At 30.5% G+C, this 13854-nt stretch overlaps 1 pseudogene; it reads right to left on the bottom strand.

The window, feature by feature from the left end:
* Positions 1-2987: 2987 nt before the first annotated feature.
* Positions 2988-4069, bottom strand: LOC149558701 (short-chain dehydrogenase TIC 32, chloroplastic-like; annotated as a pseudogene).
* Between the last annotated feature and the right edge of the window lie 9785 nt (positions 4070-13854).

Below are 13854 nucleotides of genomic sequence, written 5' to 3'. Positions count from 1 at the left end.
AGTTGAAACAAGGTTTTTAGCTATACCAACACAATTGGAAAATGTATTCAGGTCCCATCGGGCGTGCCAAAACTATTAAGTTTCAGGATTTGCACCCTTTACTAAACTAATTTTTTTTTTAGTAAACCCTTACTTAACATGGGATTCACTCCATTGTATGGGACTGGACAGTGAGATGAAACCTCCGAATTCTAGGCCAGCTCCTATTGAATCTCTTAGTGACAACCTCTTGAAACTTAAAAGAAAACTTGAGGGAAAAGGGAAGAAGATATTGAAAACCAAAAACTAAACCTTAAGTTTAAACTAAGGAAGTGATACACCAAAGAGGGATATGGAAATGTAACCCACATGTGACAGAGAGGATAATGTAACTTTATGAAACACAGATGAAGCACAAATTCTTTTAAAGGCTTGCACAAATGATTTATAATAAGGTTTTTTTTACTGAAACTACAGAAAGAAAGACAAACTAATACCTCCCTTTGACTAATTTCACCCAAAAACACATGATATAACCTGCAAAAAAACTTACTGTTCTACACAGAGGTGCTGAAATGAGACAGAAAACAAGGAATAATGAAACATTCACAAGTTAACCTATCCAATCATTTTAAAATGTGCACAGAAATTGTAGAAAGGAAAAGGGCTCACTGATAACTTCACCAAGCATAATCACACTGTTGCAACCTGTATTATATCTCTAGAAATGAATTACAGACTCTGTAAAATGAAGTCTAGGACTTAGAGAAAAAGCCACAAAACCTCTATCCACACAAATCAGAACTCCCCAAAAATGCATTTTGGAAGTCATAAATGCTGGGTCGAATTCAACCCCAAAGGCCAACTTGAGTCTTCTACAAGGCTTCAAAAAGGTGTACAAAATAGCCCAAAAGGCATGGTCTGATAACATCACCAACTACCTCTCATAAATGAAGCCCCAAAACTCCTGCCCTCCAAAAGCAATGATTTCCTGCCCCCTAGTCTTATCATACATGATTGATGCTATAACTTTGCAAAAAAAAATCTTAAGACACTTCTAATTATTTTAAAGTCAAATAAATATCCTTTTCTTTTCATTAATATTAAATATTTTATGATTTAATTATCTAGTCAATATTGATCAATATCAATTAGATAAATAAATCATAAATTGTTTAATATTTTATTTAATAATATTTATTATAATACTTATATTTTATATTTCGATTAGTATTAATTGTATTAATAATGTTATTAAATGACACGTTAAATCACTTAACATTATTAATGCAGTTGATACTAATTAAAATGTAAAATATAAGGTTTATGATAAATATTATTAAATAAAAAAAAATATAAATATAAATTATAGTGTCATGAGTATTGTTTTGATGTATCGATTGGATTTGACAATGTTGAGTGGTTTCATTTAAAAAGATTTAAATCATAAATCACTCAATAATGTCGCTAACATTGATATATCAAAACAAACTCTTAATACTATAATGCATATTTAAAAATATTCATTTTACCTTTAAAATAAAGTTAGAGAAAGATAACTTTTTTTTGCAAAATTATAATTAAAATCAATCAAAATAGAGAAGGCTAGGGGGCAGGAAATAAAGACTTGAAAAAGGATAAACATATCCCACAAAATTGATTGGAAATATGAAGTTCTAGAAGGCATATGCATACCCTAAAACATATTAAAAACATTTCATTTTACACATTGCAAGTGTGAGAAAGAAGAGCTCTTGCTGCCATGGGGAAGAATGAGGGTTTTGTGAAAAAAATCAGAACCTTCCTGTGCGTCTTCTTGTCCCTTCTCTCTGCATTCTTTGCTGGGTTTTCCTAATTATGGCTAGCTTGGAGGAACTTGCTGGAGAATTTATGGAGGATAAAGAGCAATAAAAATTTCAAAGACGCCATTTGAAAGGTATTTTGAAGCATTTTTGCTTAAAAGCTTTGCCATTGCTTGTTATTTGAAATCTAGTTTTATGGAAGATGTTGAACTCATTTTTTATCTCAAACACCCAAATGGGGTCCTTGTGCATAGTTCATTTGTTGAAAGCTTCATGCGACTGATATATGTGCTGAGAAATCTTGAACTTGAGCTTGTTGTTTTCATTTGAAATGAAATTAACAAATTTCTTGCATTTCGTTGTTCCTGCTGGTGGAAAGAAATCATTTTGGGGTCATTGTATCTGTAGCAGCGCCCAACCCTACCTTCCTTTTGTCAGCTCTATGAGTTGCAATTATTTTAAATGGTGATTTTGTTGTGGAGTTTCTACTCTATATATGTGCTACCCTCTGTTTTGGAAGACATCTTGGTGTATCTTCCTATTATTGCATACTGGTCCTCTTTGTTGGCCGCCATCATTGAGCCCTTATCCCTGCTGTTGCTACTAAAAAGAATCCGTTTTGGGCTGACTAGAGTGCCATGTCCATGCTTTCTATTAATTATATGTGAAATCGCCTTTGTGTGAGGATCATACCCTCCTGTCGCCCCCTGGCTGAAGGCTTGCAAATCTAGTGCAGCGAATGTAAGGGATAATCCTCCAAAGAGTATACACATGATAGCAGTGATGACTCTACCTGCATTTGAATAATCATGAGTCACCACCAGTGCTCCAATCCAAATCATGAGAGCCCAAAAGAGGTTTGTTGTGGCATTCAACACACCCATACCAAGGCCCTTTGCTACAGCCTCACTTTTGCTCAATTTCATCTGTCTCTCTAACACCTTTGTGAATGACTCATAAGCTGTTTTCTCTCCTATGAATGCAAATACTATTCTGATTTGAGATACTACCTCTTGGATGATTCTTGTGGCCTCAGAGGAATAAATCTGTGTTACATCTCTACCATGAAAATGAACTAAAGGAATCTACATAGCCTATGAAAGTCATCCTTGTATATGAATGAGTTTTAGCTCTTGCATTGTAGCAATTATCATTCAGTTGAGACATAAGAATCTGATACAAAGAATGTCCTCAAACTCAAAATGCTCAATCAGTAAATGAAACTTCTGACACAAGATTCTCTCTAAAATCCCATAGTTTTCTTGCCAATGCAAGATTAGTAGCATTCGAAGTCAATTTTGCCTCTTCACAATCATAAAAGTATTTCCTGCTTATTCCATTCAAATTAGGATGCAGAGCCAAATAACAAGTAGTAGCTGCACCTTGTGGTATGCTTTTCAATAAAAACTTCACCAAAGTAGCAGGAAAAGTTAGCATTTTCATATGATGGATGATATTAGTTGGTATCACTCCTAGATGCAAAGAATTGACTGTTACATTGGCTTCTTCATCTTCAAGACGTCTTGCAAGTTCATTTGCATGTAAGATGTTTGCAAGCTTTGACTACCCATAAGCTTGAAAAGGTGAATAACTCGATTTGTCGTTAATCTTATCAAATTTAATACCCTCTTTAGGTGCCCTTCTATGAGCAGTAGAGGAAACATTTATAATTCTCCCCTGAATTCCAATCTCTTTAGCTGTGGCCTTAAGCTTTTCCAACAAAAGATTTTTCACTAAGAAGTGGCCTAAGATCATAATTTGTAATTTAGAAGGATGGAAATTCACATCTAGGATGGCTCTGCAACTTCCTTTTTCACTTTCCTTCCACCACTACCTAGATGATTGGTTGCAAACTGAAGCTCTATGCCATCCTCATAAAGTTGGAAAGGGCAAGCCATGATTCCAGCATTATTTATAAGGATATTTAATAGCTGATTTAGTGACTTGAAGGACACTGCAAATTTGTAAACAGACTTGAGGGAACTGACATCAAGCTCCATAACGTCCACTTTAGCTGTAGGGTTTTCCTTGAGAAGGGCTTCCTTTACCCTATTTTCATTCTCCACATTTCTAGTAGGCATGAATACTCGAGCTCCTCGCAATGCCAGAACTCTCACAGTCTCTGTGTCAATGCCACTAGCTGACCCAAAATCATCAGAACAACATCTATTGAGTCTGCATATGATAGAAGAAGAAAGAATGAAACTGATCTCACATTGTCCTCTCTCTTTTTTGCTAACATTTGCATCTGTCTCAAAATAACTTATATCTTGACTGAGGATGCCCATTTTCATGTTGCACATGTTCATAATAACTTTATAATGCAGATTTGTTAGTCTGTTCATCTTTTCTATGTTGTTTCATATCTTATGAGGTTCGAGCATGGGCTCGTGACACTCACAAATGGTTTTATTTCTTTTTAGCATTAAATGCCAATATCATTGTTTGTTTTCTTTCATGACGGAATGCATTGACAGATAGAAAATATAGTCGTAGAGGTAGGTAATCATTGCTTAGATCCCTCGGGATCTAACATTAGTTGCCTTATGTTTTTTTTTTTTTTTTTTCAGCTGTTGGGGACCATGGAGCTCGAAGCTGGATAAGTGTGGTAGGAAAAGAAATCATAACCAATCAAAGCAACAGGCAATGACTGGTTATCTCTATTCCTATTTCTTTCATGTATATATTTATCTGTTAGTGTATTTCTTAATGAAAGAAAGTTAATCAGTTATCCTCACGGCTTGTGTGAGACTTTCTCCATTTAGCACATTAATTTGTTTCATTTACATGTAAAAATGAGAATTGTACATATTAGTGATTATCTATACAATGAACATTTGTATTTCTTTGCTCATGATTATATATGATTGCAAAAATGATGAAATTGAAAGAATAGAAAATGTGCATTTCCTTTTGCAACTCTTTCTATGATGTTACTTGAAGTAAAATTCAGCATGTGTGAAATTTTGGTAACAGTTCTTAAATCAATTATGATACTATTCCTTATTTTATTATACTAGGTCAATCTTTAGGAGAATTTGATTTTGCATTTAAGGGTTAATCTATCATAACATACTAATACTTAATTATGGATATTATCAAAACCTAATTAGAACTAATAAACAAAAAACATTAATTATTTATCATTAAACTATTTAGAACATCTAACTCATCTTCTATCATAACCGACTCATCTTATCAAGTTATCTAGTCAACTACAATCTATAACACTCTCAACATTTAACATCTTTTGTTAGCCAAACTACTAGCTTGAGCACCCTATACCTAATTATTATCATTTAAATATCGTCTTAATAATGTTGAAATATCTAAATCCAGATTATAAAATTATAACCCAATGTAATACCTATATAAAATACTTCTTCTCTTTCATACTCCTAGTACTATTTATCTCTAACCCATGACCCTTCTATAACTCGACCCATTGAATAACCACTAACTTTAACAAACTAACTTTCAAATGCAACATGAAACACTATTCTAACATCACCACCAAATCATTAAAATGATAAATCAAGTTGTGTTTTCTTAATTTCTAAACTAACTTAGTCCCCTTAAATTTACAAGCCATTAGTCTTTTACTAGCACTAGTTTATTCAAAACCATTTATTTAATTAAACAAAAGAAACCCTTATCTAAAAAAACTTTCATATGATATTAAATCAAGTTCACTAACTCTAAAATAAATTATTAAATTCATTAAATAATAAATACTAACCTCTAACCTAATCACTCATAAAAAAATCCTAATCTAACTTATCCTTAACCCTACTAAATTACCTTTCTAATTCCTACTTAACAAACTCTTAAACATAATCCTTGTTTTAAATCACATTCCATCTTAACATTTACCACTTTAATTTATTCCTAACTAAACCTACTTAACTTAATAACAATCACCTAACTACTCTTTACTAACGTACTAATCCTTTTTACTTTAACTAATCCTACTTTCAACTACGTCCTACCCCAATCCACTTGGCAACCTGCCAACTTAACTAATACTTTCCCAAACATGGGGCAGCCTCCAAGGTCTAGACATGCTGCCCTAGGTATGCATTTCATCGCAAAGGCAATAGCCTTGGGCACCGACTAGGGTGCAACTTATTTGCATCAGACCCCTTCTCCCTCTGTATTATTGTTGCTACCTAACACTATGCTCGACTTCTGACAACAACTGTAATTCATACATTTAGGGAAAAGTGTATCTCAAAATTTCTCAAGTGAAAATTAAATGAGACAATAAGATTTGATTTTTTTATTTTAACTTCAATAAAAAAACATTCTCGTTGTTAACAAATTTTTTATTTTAACATTTTAAAAATATTTATTTTAATATTAAATTATAATATTCATTCTAATAAAATTGAATTTTTTTATTATCTTTTTTATATAAATTATTAATTTGAATTCATAGATTTTATTTTTTTGATTGGTAAGAGGCTGAAGCCAAGATTAATTGTTATGTGTTGTAATTAATTATTATTATTTATTAAGCATGATCGCGAGTAGATTTGAACCGAAGACCTCTTCGATAAGAGGCTCACAATTTACCACTGTGCTGTAGGCTCTTGCCTAATTTGAATTCATAGATTTAATTGATAAAACTTTGAATTTATTTATATATATTACTATGTAAAAGAATTAATTTTTTTTTTTAAAATAAGATGAATAAATATATTTTATTTGAATGAGATGTATGCATTATATGTTATAAAATATGTTAAAAGTAACTTTAAATGAATAAAAGCTAATCTAATTTAATAATCACAAATCATTTTAATTAAAAGATAAATAATTATTGTTTAGATTTTAAATAATAAAAAGATATATTTATATTTATATAAAATAAATATACTTATAGATCTAATTATTTAAGAATAAAAATATTTTAAGTAATTTTAAAAAGATACAAAAAAATTAATGTAAGTAAAATGAAAAGTGAAAACAAATATAATTATACTAATAATGTTAACATTTTCATATTTATGAATTTATTGCTTTCAAAATTTTAATTATTAATACACTTACTAATTATTCATATTGTAGTTTAAATGTTGATATTTTTCTTTATCTTTATTTTTACATCATATTTTATCCATCTTTCAAATTATGTTGAATTTTATTTTATTCATGACAAGTTAATATGTTACATAATTTGATTGTATCATTATTTTTTCGATTTGAAAAAAAAAGGACTTAAATTTTGTTTTGTCTATAATTCTATTATACGAACTTTAAAATTTGAAGTGCTTATAAACATTAAAGTTTAAAATTAAACTTGAAATTATTATTATATAATAAAAACAAAAGTTAGATTTATATATTTAATAATTTTTTTTAAAAAATTCAATCATAAATAAAATTTTATTAAAACATCTTATAAATATTTATAAAATATAATATTAACAAGAAACATTAAATTACAAAAAATAAACTTTTCATTTAAACTCTAAAAAGAATTATGATGTTTTTTAATATTACAAGATAACTTTGATTGAAAAATAAAAACTTTATCTCTTAATTTTAGAGGAACGAATTTTGAGATGCATTTGTTTTGAAAGTACTAAAGTAAAACTGAAAATTGTTGTTAGAAGCATAGCCTACTGTCAGGAAGCGGCAGCTATACGAAGGGAGAAAGGGCCCAGTGCAAATAAGTTACATCATAGCCGGTGTCGTAGCCTTGTCCCCTCCCTCTCCTTGAAACACATGGGGTCATGGAATGAAGGTTTAATGTGGAGTCTTTTAAGTAGTTAAAGGTTTGGAAGTTTCTTTTAAAACAAACATTTATCTTTCCCCCTTTTTAAACGTCCCTTCTCCAAGTCAAAACCATGATGTAAGCCCACTCACACATGGCAAGGGGAATGTTAGAAGAGCTTCACCAAGGCCAAGGAGGGTGGACAACTCAATGGGAAGGCTGCTTCAATAGCATTTAAGGTGATTGAGATGGAAGTTTAAGATTTTTGCAAGGTAAAGTTTTTTTTGTATTGTTTTAAGTGTTTTAGAATAATTTCTTACTTCCCCATTCATATGTTGTGTCTAACTTGAAAAGGTAAGGTGACATCAGCAAGGGGTTTTCAAACACATGGGGAGGGAGTAAATATTAAAGTTTTCTAGGTGGGTTTGTGGGGATAAGGTAAGTGTAGTATAGATATAAATTTCTCTTCTTATTTTTTTATTTGGTTTCTTTATTTATTTGAAATTTAAAAAGAATTTAAGAGAATATATTTTTAAGAATATTCTCTGTTGCTCTTTTTTGGATTGAATTAAAGATTTACTCAATGTATTTTCCACAAGAGCATTTAACTTTCAAATAAATGTGATTATTTGTCTCCTCATTTGCTCCCATCTTTTAACAAGAAATTTCTTTCCTAGGGATTTATTTCTTCGGGTATTTCCTTGAGTATATTGACATAAATATTAAATCCTAATTTTATGTGAAATTTATGTGTTTTATATGCATTGCAACTTAAGGTTAAATTCGTTGATTTAATAAACTTTATACAAGCTAGGGTTTTTGGATGCAATTAAGATTATCGTCTTTAAATTGAACCTTAATTTTATTACATGATTTAAGAGATGAATTATTGCATCTATCAATTAATTAACTCATATATCCATAATCTATAATGAGAACTTTCGAAGGAAATGAATTAAAACATATATTTCATAGAGAAAAGTAAAGAGTTTTCAATGCAAACTTATGTGAAGCAATTAAATTGAAAGCATGATATGATTTATAATTCAATAACACCTAATCACTTAGTTTCTTATTTCATACAATATCAATACCTATAATAAAATTTCTTACTTTGCATTTAGAATTGAATTTTCAGGAGTACAAGGACTGTCGTAAGAAATGAATTATTATTTTTTTTTCTAAACATAAGTGGGCTAGCCACTTAATATATATTGTATTAAAGCCCTCATTCAAAGACTCAATTAGGAAAGAATCAAGGAAGAAAACCTGATATCTTTGTCATTACAAATATAAAGTTAGCAATGAATTATACATTAGGATCATATTTCTTAACAAGAAGTCTCCATAAATGGAATCAAGAGCACCAAAAACTGTGAATCCAGTTTTGCTCCATATCAAGGTATCAACTAAGAAATTAAAAAATTTACATAAAGATAACAATGGAGAATTGAAACTGACCAGATGACAATCAAATTCAACACATAGACACATTCAATCAACTAATCTCATCCCGGGTTTTCACAATAGGTTTCATATTGAACCAAGACTAGGGAGAAGGTGGATTTTTTCAAGGTAGGAGATGTCAATGACAACACCAAACATATTCCTCTTCTGAGGCTTACAATCACAAAGAACTTTTGTTCTTTCACTCTTCATCTCCCCAAACATAAAGCGATTTGTATTGACAAGTAGGAGCCTATAACACCCTACTTTCTGCCTCTCCTCATCATAAGGAGAGATAATGCATTGGCCCATAGTACAACTAAGGCCCTCCTCCCATACATGGCCACTTCTTCCCTATCCCAGGGTGAGTAATTCAAACGCACCCTTAACATTTTTTCCCCACAAAAAAAAAAATAGAAAAAATGGAAGGAAAACAAATAAGAAACCCACAATAACCCATCCCTCACAAGTTCCATCACACACACGAAATACACACACATCTAGGATGTTTACTTAAGAAAATAAAAATAAAGCATGAAGAACAAGGCCATGAAGGATCCTACCTTCATAAAGGTTATGGTAATGGAGTTTTTGAGAAGAGTTAATCCTTCTTCCTCTTCAAATCCAAGCTTGACTCTCTCTAAATGTAGAGAATGGGTGAACACCCTTCAACCCTCAAAATGCCAACTAAACAGGCTTCTAAACTTACCCACCTAAAATGAAAATAACTCTAGACTTGACTTAAGCCTTCTAGGGTCTTCCCACTTGATCCTACCATTAAGACAACTTTAAAGGAGAAGTGTAAACTTGGAAAACCTCAAGGAAATGTTCAATTTTCGCACTAAAGGGAAAATGAGATATTTAGGGGGTCATAAAAGTCAACAAAAGGATCTAGAAGGGTGGAAAATATCCCCAACCCATACACATACCCCTTAGGCACTTGGATTGCATTAATTTTGTCCTCTAGGATCATTATAGGACCTATATAATTGGCTTGAAAATTTTGATATTTTAAAACCTTAAGAATGACACATTTCCACTAAACTCTAATTAGGGTAATTAATCTAAGTTACCAACTAATTAGTCTTAGATTACTAACTTAATCAATCTTTGGGTAACAAGTTACTTTGATAACCCTAATTGACATGTTGATACACATATATGTATTATGAGTGTTAAGTGACACTATAAGATTCATTATTACGTAACATTCAACATCTTACAAAATACCGAATGACATGCACACTCAGATTACAATACAATTAAAATACAAAACAACGAGGTCTGTGTCTTTTCATTAGACTCAACCTTAGTTTCATATATTGAACATAGGGTCAATTATTGATTCTTCAATAAATTCCTTGGTTAATAATCTTGCACACTCAATTCACATACCAATAGTTCGATAACATTGTGTTCATATATTTAAACCAAATTGCATAATCACATTGATCAAAACATCAAACTTTCATTTAAATAATCCTTTCTCATTTATGCACACATTTAATCATCAGTAATTTCATAATCAATATAACATAATGTATTCATCAATTTGAATTAAAATACTAGAATAATCATCATTAGGCACGCATACACCTAAGCATCATAAACATCATCAATAGGGCATACTAAACTATCTGAATGCATATAATCATAATCAACATCATCATTGTAAGGTGAAAACACCTTGCATCATCATTAGTGCAAATTAATGTTTAAGCAATCGAGATAATGTAGTAAGTCTCAAATCATGGAGTATTAAAACATGAACATATCAATTGATTTCATTTCCCATTAGGATACCTAAACCATAAAATTTTAATTGAAATTTAAATAAGTACATACAAGGAGGGGTCTTACACAAATTATGTAATGATATCCCCTCATATAGTAAGACTATAAGGGAGAGAATGGACAAGATAGATGTTGATCTTCAGAAAGATAACAAATCATTGACCATGGATCCAAGTTCCAACTTAGTTTATTATACATAGATCAATTTTTTGAAGGGGAAGTAGTCAAAACTATTACATGAAGAGTGTCATATTAGAGATGAGTTATTTATTGTTGATAAAATGATAAATCTAGCAGCCAAGATAGAGATTGAGAAGCAGGTCCTCGAAACTTTGAAGACTAATTGTGACAACACAATGCCCATCATTATCAAATTGCACCATCTATTTTTTTAAAGAGTTTTGTATACTCCGTGCACCCCAATTGAATATTATTTACAAGATGCAAAACATGAGTCGAGTGCTACAGAGATCGAGCCAAATGGTAGAAGTCGAGAACAATATGTGTCACGGAATAACATGAAGACCAAGCATGAGAAAATATCAAGAAGGTATATAAGTCAATTTAAACACTTTTGTATATATATTTGGAATGGTACAAAATCTTACATAAATCATTTTTGCTGAGCTAGAAGAGTTTTTTTATGATTGAGGAGTTAATCAAGGAGGTAATTATGCATGTAATAATGCATCATTAATCCCTATGTAAAGATTTGCATTGCTAGGATATTAATGAAGTATTTTTTTATGATCGTGTATCTAATGTGTTGCACCTAATGGGTTAGAATATGCCTAATTAGAAGTATTGGACATAGTGGTCTCTATGAAATAGGAAGGTAGTGATGTTCAAGTGTGTAACCATAACCATTATTAGTTGAACATGGAAAGAAATATGATATATTATATCTATCAAGTTTAATGATGTAAATCAAATGTAACTTTAACTTGTAGATTATATAATTTGGACGTTATAGTGAATGCACTGATCTAACCTAGTAGTGCAATCAATATTGTTTAAAGTAATCTTGTCTTCAGGATCTTTGAAAAAGTTTAGATGGATAAATGTAATTTTTATTTAATGTTTGATCATGTATGAATAATTCTATGTAAAAATAAGTTAGCTTTATATTAGGGCATAAGTTATCTTACTTTCACATTCATGTGAAATTATGCACATCTAATATTAAATAATAAAAACTTTGTACCAAATTTATGTCTAGTGAGTTATTTGTTTGAAGGGTTACATGTTGGGGCATTTCAGAGGTGATGGTGAGAGATGAAAATATAGGGCAAAATAATAAATGTTTAACATGAATGCTTAAGGAGATACATTATTATGTTTGTGGAAAGGCGTTTGAAATGTTGTATGCTTGATACTTCTAAATACTTGTTTCTTTATCAGTGTACCTCTAGGTCTATATATAACTGATGGGAATAGGTGGAATGTTAATCAACATAATGAATGATACTATAGCATTGTTTTCTCCAACTTGTCTATATCTATTATTAATTATGATAGTCTAAGTACAAGAATTAATTCACCATTAATTATTTTACTTTACATTTCTTATATATTCACTATTTAAACTTCTTAATTGACTTAAGCTAACAATTTCTCTCATTATTATTGTATTAGCATAATAGAGGGTGTCAAGGTAGAATACATGGCTTATAGAAGGATCTATATGGGGTTCAAAGCTCTCATCTATTGGCATTCTACAATGCATAGTATTAGTTCTAGATAAGTTAGAGTAGTTGATTTTCATTATTATTGTTGTTGTATAATTATCTATATTTATTAATATCTGATATGTATTTATTCATATAGAAGGAACCATGAGACTATTTACAACCATCTTATAAATTTCAATATATATTTTCTTCATAGCTTCCACAATAGAGGTTTGTATTCACTTAGTGAGTTTATGCACAAAGAGGAGTGCAACGCATGCTAATATGCTCATATATTGATTCCTAAATTAGCTAAATGATGAGTATGAAAGATACTTAAATGGAGGATGATAAGTCTCATATAATATTTAGTGACAAATACAATAAACACAAACCCAAAGATTTGTGTTGATTATGTTGTATATTGTTCTTAACTTCATTTAGAATACTTAAATGATTTTAGCTATTCTTATATTTGCAAATAACACCATATAGATGTTAGAAATATTGATTTTTCTATTAATACCATGTGTATGACTATTATTTTCTTTTGCTAGTAAAAATAATAGCGTGGAAAGCTTGAAATTACTTCTCTCCTTCACTAAATTTCTATAGCACCATAGTTAAAACAAAGTAAGGAAATCCAAGTGTTATTACCATGGATACAATTAAGGTGTTTTGATCATTTATAGTGAAAAATTGATCTACCATTCAATAATAGTCTAAGCCTATACATAATAAACTACCATTTTGAAAAAAAAATTGAAGATCATTGAGATATGTGAACTACAAGGAATTGTATCTTTAATAATTTATAATAATATCAACTAGAACATCACAATGTATCACTAGCGTATCATTTTTAAAATAGAAATATACTCCCCATAAAAGTAGATAAACTCTAGTATAAAATAACAAACAAAATATTTATCTTCTATTACACAATAAACTATCAATAGAATATATTAAGACTTTTCATAAATAATCCCCTCAACTATTATAAGGGTTTGAGTGATAAGATCATGTAAATATACACAAACAAGTCTTTCTCTCCTCCCATCCAAATGACATCATGAGACCTCAGAGGATCCTAGCCAACCTCCAAGAAATGTAAATATATTGTGCTCCATTCTAATTAGTAGTAATAAATTTTTCTTCCATATCATATTTACTCATATCATAGATATATTTCTAGCATTCTCTCCGAACAAACTATCTTGAATAACCATTCATAAACAAGAAATCAAAGCCAAGCTTAAAATGAGAGGACTAACTTATCTTCCAATGAGCATTATGGTGACCTCCACATCCATACACAAGATCCTCCTTTCTTCTCATCTAGCTATCTCATTTTCTTCCACAAGCCATTAGTTCTCCAAAAGAAGAAGTGGGCAATGGCCTTATCTTCAATCTTCTCAAGATATACATGAATCTTCACCCTAAT

The sequence above is a fragment of the Cupressus sempervirens genome, chromosome 5 (genome assembly GCF_028749045.1).
Source record: "Cupressus sempervirens isolate cs-2001-9-10 chromosome 5, ASM2874904v1, whole genome shotgun sequence".
NCBI classification, from domain to species: domain Eukaryota; kingdom Viridiplantae; phylum Streptophyta; class Pinopsida; order Cupressales; family Cupressaceae; genus Cupressus; species Cupressus sempervirens.
Note: the sequence above shows the minus strand (reverse complement) of the source record. Positions and strands in the feature narration are given on the sequence as shown.